The following is a 10,451-nucleotide window of genomic DNA, read 5'->3' as shown; positions in this document are numbered from 1 at the left end:
TCTGGTCTACACACAAACACTTTTTTACAACTTTTTGAATTGTTTTTTATGAAAACTCTTATTGAAGGGAAGAGTAAATAGGTTGACAACATTTCTTCCAACTAAAAAGATGTGAAAACATTTGAGCTCGCTAGACTCTTTATCAAACTTCTCTATAAACGATATGGCTTGCCCACAGATATAGTGTTGGATAGAGATAGGAGGTTTGATAGTCACTTTTGAAGGAAAATCTTTAAAATTTGGATATTACTTTGAGTATATGGCCGATAATTTGGACTTAAATGGTCAGATTGAAAAAGTCAACTGAGTTTTAGAGAATATGCTCGTGCATGTGGTAATAAAAGCAATCAAGTTGAGAGTACCTGTCACCTATTATTATTATTTTTTGCTATTCAAACATTTGTCAACTTGATTTATTCCATTCAAATTGTTGCATAGATTCTAGTCTACATCTCCTATAGCCGTAGAGCTATAAAACGAGAATATTCAACTCTTTGTTGGTAGCTTAACCTAGTAACCTAGTAGTCTACAAACTTGAGTTATCGAAGAGCTCTCGAGTATATCTAGTTTTTCATATCAGTGGCATGTTAAAACAATATATCACCAAGGCAACATAGTTTGTCTTAAATTTGTAGTTGAGTCCTTAGAGTTACCTCACTTCCATATAAACCAAGGAGACTTAAAAGTTCAAAGATTGGAATATGAGGTGTACTGTGTACCAATAGGCAATTGTTAAGTGGAAGGATAGGTTAAAAAAGGTCTCAAGTGGGAACAACTAAATGCGCTTACCAAAAGCTTTCCCTAGATTGTTTTCACAGATGAAAAACTCTTTAGAAGGGGTGCTAATTTCACGTAGCCTATAATGGTGCATGGACGCTCGACCGGATGCGGAGCCCAAACGTTGGAGTGCAGATGGTGAGTGCATCTGGGGTCTAGGGGTGAGGGCCCCCAAGTCAAAGCACTTGGGTGACCGGGAAGGCTTATGAGCGGGCATGCCCCTATAAGTGCCTGGGAGTGTGGAATTATCCACATTCCCCTCTATGGCTAGGTGTGTTGACTAGAGCTACATGCCCTTCTTATCTATGGTGGATTCTATGGCGATGTTACACTCCTCCTCTTTTAGATCTCTCTCATTGGTTCTTTAGAAGATTCAAAAAGTTCCTTCAACTCATTTACCTTCAAAGCATATCCTCAAATCTTGTTAAAGTGTATCTAAGGTATTTTCTAACCCTTGCATAGATTGGTTAGAGATGCCTACCATCATCTCATCTTGGATCCAATGTCTGAGTATTGTAAGCTTGATGGCCAAGTCTTAAGCAATAACCTAATAAACCATTCTGACCTTACACCCAAAGATCTATGTGCTTCTTTCCTTCTTCTATTTTGTAACCTCTGTTCTTCAACCTCATCTCACAATACCCATCAGTGAGAGATCCTCCTTTGTAGTATGACATGATATCTACAGTAGTATAAACACAAAAATAGATGAAGATAGAGAGAAACACAGACATATATTATGTAAAGAAAAAAAATGATTAGAAATATTGCGAGATAGAGGGAACATTTACGGGTGCCTTTGCAAGTGCCTGTTGTAATGTATTTGTGTGGAGAGGATTGTTATAGGAAGGACTTGCAAGGTGGGAAAACACCTCAAAAATGGCTAGTATTTTTATGGAGAGGATTGTTATAAGGACTTTCAAGGTGGGAAAACACCTCAAAAACATTGAGAAATGGCTAGAGTATAAACAGGAGCCTCATAACTTGCAACTTGCATTGGGAATGGATGGAGTGAACTCATTTAGCATGAGGTCTACATTTTTGTCCACATGGCCCATTATGGTCATGAATTACAATATTCATATATGGATTCCCATCAAGAAGACACATTTGATGCTTGTGCTCCTTATACTCGGAAGAACAAGTTGAAGAACATGGATGGATACCTTGAGCTTTTTATTGATGAACGCATAAAATTATGGCAAGGCCTAATAGTGCATGATGTTTCCTATCCAAATTTCATAATGGAATATGGTGACAACTTTCTCAAGTACATGGAGTCCCCCCAGGAGGCAAGGAAGCGATATGGCATGAGGCACTGACTCCGGAGAGGCTATGCAGATAAGAAGGGACCGTCCAAGAAAGAACCAAAGGGGTGGTTGGGGGGGATTGCATCACCCTCTTGATAGCACCACTAGTCACCATTAGGAGAGGAAGGTATTCCTTCCTGAGACCAAGAAAGCAAACTGTCACAGGAAATCTTGAGACACGAGCCAAAGGGTTGGATGCTCTGTCAAAGTTGTGTTGCCACCTCACAAAGAAGACTTGGGCCATACGTAGTGTGACATGGCCTAGTGCATGACTCTGTCCAAAGCTTCAAGAAAATCAAGCTCAACCTGATAGTAGCCATGCCCCAAGGGATGAATATCAGTGATCTTTTAGGTGCACCAAGAAGCCTTTCCTGTAATACATTCCTAAGCTATTCGTGCATCAAGCGACTATCCACAATTTTGCATACCAAGGTGGAGGCCTGCAAACATGCGATTGTCGAAAGTGAGAAGCTAGAGGTTGGCTTCTGAAAAAGGGAGGGATGATGGAGCAGCTACCATAGAGTCTTCTTGGGGGTTCAAAGACCATAAGTTTCCGAAACTTGCCGAAATTGAAACTGCCTAAATTCAAAAAACGTGTGGTGAAGAAGCATTGAAGGGTAGGAAGCGACGAGGGGGCACGAGGACTATGAGTCACCCTCTGGAATGATGTTAGGTGTTCCAAGAGTTCGGCTTTGTAGCCAGATACTAGGCATCTGGGCTTAAGAGCATGTAGTTGCATGTATCTCGGTGCATGCCGGTAGCTACCGGCATACTTAGGTAGCACCTAGCATGCATTGGAAGCTCCCAGTGCATGTTGGTAGCTACCGGCATACTTAGCTAGCACCTAGCATGCATTGTGGAAGCTCCCGGTGCATGTCGGGAGTTACTTAGGTAGCACTCGGAATGCATTGGAAGCTCCTGGTGTATGTCGGTAGTTACTGGCATAGTTAGGTAGCACTCGGTATGCATTGGGAGCTCTTAATGTATGTCGATAATTATCAACATGCATTAGAAGCACCCCGCATGCCTAGGTAGCACCCAGCATGCATTGGATGCTCCTGGTGTATGTCGGAAGCTACCAGCATGCCTAGGTAGCACCAGGCATGCTTTGGGTGCTCTCGATGCATGTGGGTAGTAGCTACCGACATGCATTGGAAGCTACCGGCATGCATTGCATGCTTCGACATGCCTATGTAGCACCCGGCATGCACTGCATGCTTCCGGTGCATGTCGGTACTTATCGGCATGCATTAGAAGCACCCGACATGCCTAGGTAGCACCTGGCATGCATTGGGTGCTCTTGATGCATTCCAGTAGCTTTCGGTGCATGCTGATACTAATCGGCATGCATTGGAAGCTACTGACATGCCTAGGTAACACCCGACATACATTGGGAGCTCCTAATGCATGTCAGTAGCTACCGGCATACTTAGATAGCACCTAGCATGCATTGGGAGCTCCCAGTGCATGCCGGTAGCTACTAAGAGCATGCCGGTAGCTAGCGGCATACTTAGGTAGCACTTAGCGTACATTGGGTAGCTACCGCGGCATGTAATGGGAGCTTCTGGTGCATTTTGGTAGCTACCCACATGCCTAGATAGCACTCGGCTAATGTATAAAGCTCATGCATAGGCCTTATGCATACTATGCATAAGGCTTATGCATAGCATTCATAGCTTGCACGAGGCTATGCATAAGGTTATACATTCCTAGCCTGCATAAGGCTATGCATAAACCTCATGTATGGAGCTTATGCATAGGCCTCATGTAAGCAGCTTATGCATGAGGCTTATGCATAAAAACTCATGCATAAAGCTTATGTACCCGGCTTATGCATTATCCATATGCATAAGATTTATACATATGGCTTTTTACATGATGCTTATGCATATGCGTAATGCATAAGCCTCATGCATAAGCTTATGTATAATGCTATCTATAGAGGCTTATCGTCGCTAATGCATTGGGTTTATACAGGAGGCTTATGCATGAGGCTTTATGCACAAGTCTCATGCATAAAACTTAGGTATAAGCCTCATGCATGAGGCTTATGCATTTGGTAATGCATAAGTCTCATGCATGAGGTTTATGCGCTACCCTTATGTATGAGGCTTATGCATATGTCTAACGCATAAGCTTTATGCACTAGCCTCATACACGAGACTAAGGCATATAGCCACCTATTGAGAAGAGATATACTATCTATAGAGGGGAGAAAAAATAACAAGTCCTAAAACTTACAAACCCTATAACATGTAAAAGCATAAGAGAGGAAACATAAAAGGGAGAGATCTCTCACCTTATAAGTCTTGTATGTGTGGATAACCTACAAAATCAAACCAAATTTTAAAAAAAGTATTAGTAACCCTAATATAGAAAGCATATACAAAACCCTAACCACCCGAATAAACAGGTGCTATCCACACAAAACCAAAATTTTATTTGAAAAGGCTTAGAAAAATGGAAAAATGGGTGGTTGCAAGATCAGGGTGCCCAGTTTTGTCCACTCAGGCACCCTGTAAACAGTAAAAAAACAGGCATTTGTTTACCTTTAGTGGCTAATCTCTCCTAGTAAATGAAGGAATTTCGTTTCAAGTTCTTTTGTTGGAACATCATATTCAAAGTTGGAAATATAGTTGTATAATTTGATTAAGCAAAAAGTCCCCATTTTCTTAGGTACAAAGTCAATGTATATACCCTGTCCCAAATTTGAGCTGATTCCATAAAATGCTAATATCTTTTACATATAAATCATCTGAGATTCCCAGTTTGTACCTTAGATCTTCACATAATATGGAGCTTAACTTGATTTTTTGAGAAAATTTTAAGATATTTGTCTATTTTCTTTAAATATTTCAAGGTCTTTAAAGTGTTATAATATACGCCACTTTTTGTACCCACAATAGCTACCACTTAAAATCCTCAATCTTGTAGATCAAAAGAGTGGGTAGATACTGAGACATTAGTAGAATGTGGTGGTTAGTGAAAATTGCAAATCCAATGGTTGGATTTTTAATGATCTCTTTTTCAAAATTCTTCCAGACTATCAGAAGGCCTGCAAATATTAATAATCTAATTAGTAAAATTACATTTTTGATGTGAATAATCTAAAACCTATAGGGACTAGTGTACTTGTAATGGTACATCTATGGAAAAATAAATTGGATCACTCTAAGCATGGAAAGATCATTTGTTTATCATTTCATCATATTTTTAATTAATTTTAATTAATTAGACTAATTTATATTAGTTTAAGTTATATTGGGTTAATTTAAGAGCAAGCATATTTTCTATTATTTGCTTGATCTCATTTTAATTAACTTGCCCCCTAAAATTTGCTCTCCAAGCATTGTCCCAGTCCAGCAGAAACTGGATAAAACTAGACACCCTGATCTTGCAACAACCCAAAAACCAAGAAATTAGACTCTAAGAGACAATGGAGTCAGTCCAAGGTATCGAGGTTCTTTGCTTCATGATTGAGGAGAAAGACATTGGAGAGTGTCATTCACGAAATGGTATGTGAACAAGATTCTTACATATTTGTTGACAATTTTGTATTTGAACTTTAGTAGGTGCAAGATGCATGGGGAACCTTGTGCCAGATGAGAGCTTGTTATGATAGCTTTCCTTAACACGTTGAAATTATGGCAGCAATTCTTATCATCTTGGCCAACATTGTGGATAGATCTAGAGAGGGGTTTTTCAGAGCAAAAGATAACCAAGGATGTGATGTGAACCAATACTCTTGATGATCTAAGAAGAGCATCACGATCAAGTCGAGTCTATATTGACAATGTGTAGATTTGGAATGTGTTTCAACATGTACAAAACAAAATATATACTTCAAATACATATTGAAAGTTCTTGGAAGGATGCTTTTATTTTGAAAAGTGTCAAGGAAGTGCGCTTTTGTTTTGATGTAAACCTGGCATCTAAACTTTACAATCGTGTTAAAAATTAAGCCGATAAATAAATCCAAGGAAAAGATGATATAGTACTACCAAGGTTGCCTTTTGAGGGGCACCCTTATCGTCAAATTTGATGGGAAAGGGATGAGACTTGCAAGATATAATTTTTGATGGTGGCCAAGAATATTTTTTTTGCCAGTTTTTTCCCAGGTCTAAAAACTTGCATGACGCACCCGTTCTGATATAATTTTTCACACCAAAACAAGGAAGGTGAAAAAAAATACAATATAGCGTCACTTCCTTGGGATTCCCTCCACATGGACGAATCCACGTGGCAGTGTTGCGGCTGGTGCACACATGTTTGTGTAGCACAGTACACGAGCAACTCTTCCTTAGGATTCCCTCATCATCCAGCCATGGTCCAGCATTATAAAAATCCATGCCACCACCTGAGCTCTCTCTCTCTCTCTCTCTCTCTCTCTCTCTCTCTCTCTTTCGCCATGCCATGGATTCCACCATTATAAAAAGCCATGCCATGGATTCCACCACCTGATCTCTCTCTCTCTCTCTCTCTCTCTCTCTCTCTTTCTCTCTCTTTCGCCAACCCATGCAAACAGAAAATTAAGCCATCATGGCTTCTCTCGATCGTCGACTAGTATTGAAGTAGTACTGCTGCTCTCCTTGTGATATGGACGTGGCGGCCTTCAACTCCCACCGGCCCCCACACTTAGCACACGTGCCTGAACTGGGCTTTTTCCCTCGTTTCACTAGCCGACTGCAGCTCCAAGGTATTCGTAACAATTTCCAGCTCTCTCTTACCTTATAATAAACATACAAAGAAATGCTTTTAGTAATCCTAGTTTAACTTAAATGGCTTATTAAGTGTAAATACATGTTACTAAATACCATAAAATGTTGGAAAAGAGACTAATTAGTTGTTGCACCAACCTTGATTGTAATAATGCTTTAGAATGTTCATTCAATGCAAAAGTATAAGTGTTGACAAGCTTGGAGATGAGAAGCACAATAAAGAACCTTGATTGCTTGGCAATGGGGTGAGTTCCAAAGGAAACCCACGCAATTTGAGAGTATATTATTGGAACATAGAAGATGCTCATAAACAAATTCTAATGCATATTTTTGGAGAATTAAAATTTATCGACAAAATGCATCGGTTAATATTAATTAAATGATGCATTTCAAAGAGAGAACATGTGAGACATATAACTTGGAGGCTTTTATCTTGAAAAGAACAGCGCCTGAGAACACTCCCCCCTATTTTAAGCCATGATTTTTTTTCTAATGAGCTCAATCAAAGTCTCCAAAAATATGTGCACATTTATGATTAAGAAGGAGCATATTAGAAAAGACATTTACAGAATGTGATATTGTACTCTTTTTCAAGTCAAAAATCATGTCATTTTCAAAACGTAAATGCATTCTCTATTTAAAATCATGACATGCTATCATTAAATTCCTGGTCCATTATGAGCCTTGCTGATTGGTTGAGTGTTGGGATAAGTGAGGTTAGCCCTTCGACCTACAATCAAAACAAGCATTATAAAAACCTTACTTGCCATGCCATGATTCCACCACGTGAGCTCTCTTGCCAACCCAAGCAAATAAAAATTAAGCCATGCCATACCATATTAGGGAGTTTGGGAAAATCCCAATTCCATCAAAAATTGAGGGCATGGTGAATCCTTTTTATGATTTTGTCAAAACCCCCTCATGTGACATATCGTTGGTTGGAGAGCTCTTAAAGAGTAGGTTCTAAATCCACATTCTCTGACAACTTTGGAATTGGTATGCTCAAGATATATCAAAAAGTAGATTGAAAGCAAAATTCTCAAAGTAATGGGATTTTCCCAAATTTCCTAATGTAATGGGATTTTTCCAAATTCCCTAATATGGTCTTAATTATGGCTTCTCGTCAACTAGTAGTCATGTGTTATAGTAGTACTGCTACTCTCCTTATGATGGTGGCCTTGCTTGTTTCAACTCCCACACCCACCTTAGCACACGGGATTTATATGTGTCTAAACTTGCTATTGTATTGCCCTCTTATTATCTCTAACTGTAATGAAGGATACTCAGCTTCATGCGGCTGGGATGGACTTTGTGGCCGTGAGTACTTAAAACATGATTAGAAATATTGAGAGACAGAACGAACATTTAGGGGTGCCCTTGCGAGTGCCTTTTACAATTTATTTGTGTGGAGAGGATTGTTATAGGAAGGACTTGCAAGGTAGGAAAACACCTCAAAACCATTGAGCAATGGCTGTTGAAATATGCAAGTGAATGGGTGTGTGCAGGAACAAGCCCTTGGCTAGAGACTGTAAAAAGGAGTCTGTAATTGAGTGGCTAGCAGTGAAAAGGTGAGAAGAATCTACTGATGAGAGAATCAAGGGTAGCATGAGTGAATATAGGGGTGTGGAAAGATTCTAGGAAAAGGTGTCCTCAGACGTAGGGGAGGTGGCACAAATCAAGGAGAAATCAGTGGGATTAGATGCTTGGCATCTTGTGGATGTAAATCTTAAAAATTGAGGCATTGGCCTAATGAGAAATTGCTAGTTTTTTAGTATCCATGTCTACATTATCCTGTTAGATTAATTGTTTACTAATCTCGTCTTAATTACTTGTGCTAATTATGTTGATTCTTGTGTTTGATCCACCATAGCCTACTCTTGCTTGCATTTCTAACTTGGTATCACAGCCATAGCCTAGGATTCATCTAATTTTTAAGCATAATTATCCTAGTAATCATAATTAAAAGTTAATCCCATTTTTAAATCCCTTTTCAACTATACTTTGCACCCCCAGCTAGTGGAGGGGCTTGATCTCCCTCCAGCCTCAACATTAGGCAAAAATCTTTCAGCGACACATAGCTATCTTCCCCATGCTTCAGCCTATCAAGCCAGTACATCAAACCGCCGGGTGAAGCAGAAATTCATGAAATCACCAACGCTTGTTTTTCTGAGTAAAACTGCAAATTTGCTTTCATGTCTTGGAATTGGGAGCAATGGAGCTAGCCCAAGGGATTTTTGGATACTCTGAACATACTCGTGGCCTCAAAATCTTGAAATTCTTCAAGGAGAAGCTACATCAAGCTCTGCATCAAATCTGAAGTGACTTTGGTAAAATAGAGACTAAGCATTCAATGTTTGGTCAAATCTTTTATTTTTTAGCTGGATCCTCTACTAGACTAACTACTATTGATTTCCTTGAAAGGATTTGAGCTCATTTGAACTCAAGACACCAGATCTAGCCTCCCTGTACACTCTATTTTTTGCACACAAAACAAGAAATTATTTTACTAATTAATGATTAATTAATACTAATCACTATATTTTGATGCAATTGATGTTTCAAACTTACCATTAGCTATCTGATACACATCTCTATCACTTTAGATTGCAATTTGAAGTTGGTTTGATATCCCAAACATCCAGTACAAAAACCAATTATCCTTGGCTTTATGTAATTTTTGGTGTATTCATGCTTGTAAATCTGTTGTAATCATTTAACACCAAAATGGAGTTGTAAAAAGATATACACTGCCCTTGAGTCTTGAATTAATTAGATCAAGAGGTAAGACCCCCTTCACATCATCATGAGCACTGCACAAGAAATAGCTAAATTTAACGGGGAGCAATTCCATACATGACAAAAACAAAGACCATGTATTTGCTCATGAGGAAGAATCTATGGGGGCTAATTAAGGGAAGAGATGAATATCCAGTGGAGTGGAGAGTGGAAAGAATGAGTGGAAGAACAGAAATGACAAAGCAAGTTAGGGCTCATTGCACGTAGCTTAAATGATGAAATAATTCACCACATTTTAGGGATACAACAAGCTCATGCATGAGATGAACTTAACAAATTATTTGGCACTCAAGCAAAAAATTCAAAGATAAATCTGCTAATGCAATTCTACAAACTTGACATGAAGGAAAGTGAACCTCTAACCACACACTTAAACAAATAAAAAAGCATTAAACAACAACTGGCAGCCATTGGGAAGAAAGTAGAAGATGACTAGGCACTAGCAGTGCTTCTAAAGAGTGTGGACAAGGGAGAGTATGAGAACATTGTGGAAACCTTAAAGGATGTACTGGATTTAAAGCTGCATGAGATAGAAGAAGCTCTACTAGAGCAAGAGAACAAGGTCAAAGAGAAGAAAGGAATGGAACCAATAACTGGAGAGGAGAAAGCATTCTACACCCGAGAAGGCCTCGCACGAGGAGAAGGAAGAGGAAGAGGAAGAGGCAGGGGAGAAGGAAGGAACTTCACTTGTATGACTCCAATATTGGACCAAGTTAAAGACTAATTATCTTCGTAATTGGATGCCCATTCTTTGGAATGTGGCTTCAATGATCATTTCATTCGTAAAGTAGACAGCAAGGACATATTGGATTTAACCTAAAGGATATAGGTTGCATGGAAAGCACATGGC

Source organism: Cibotium barometz, chromosome 3 (assembly GCF_041138505.1).
Source record: "Cibotium barometz isolate CiBa-2024 chromosome 3, ASM4113850v1, whole genome shotgun sequence".
In the NCBI taxonomy this organism is placed as follows: Eukaryota; Viridiplantae; Streptophyta; class Polypodiopsida; order Cyatheales; family Cibotiaceae; genus Cibotium; species Cibotium barometz.
The sequence above is the reverse complement of the archived record's forward strand: the minus strand, read 5'-3'. Positions refer to the sequence as shown.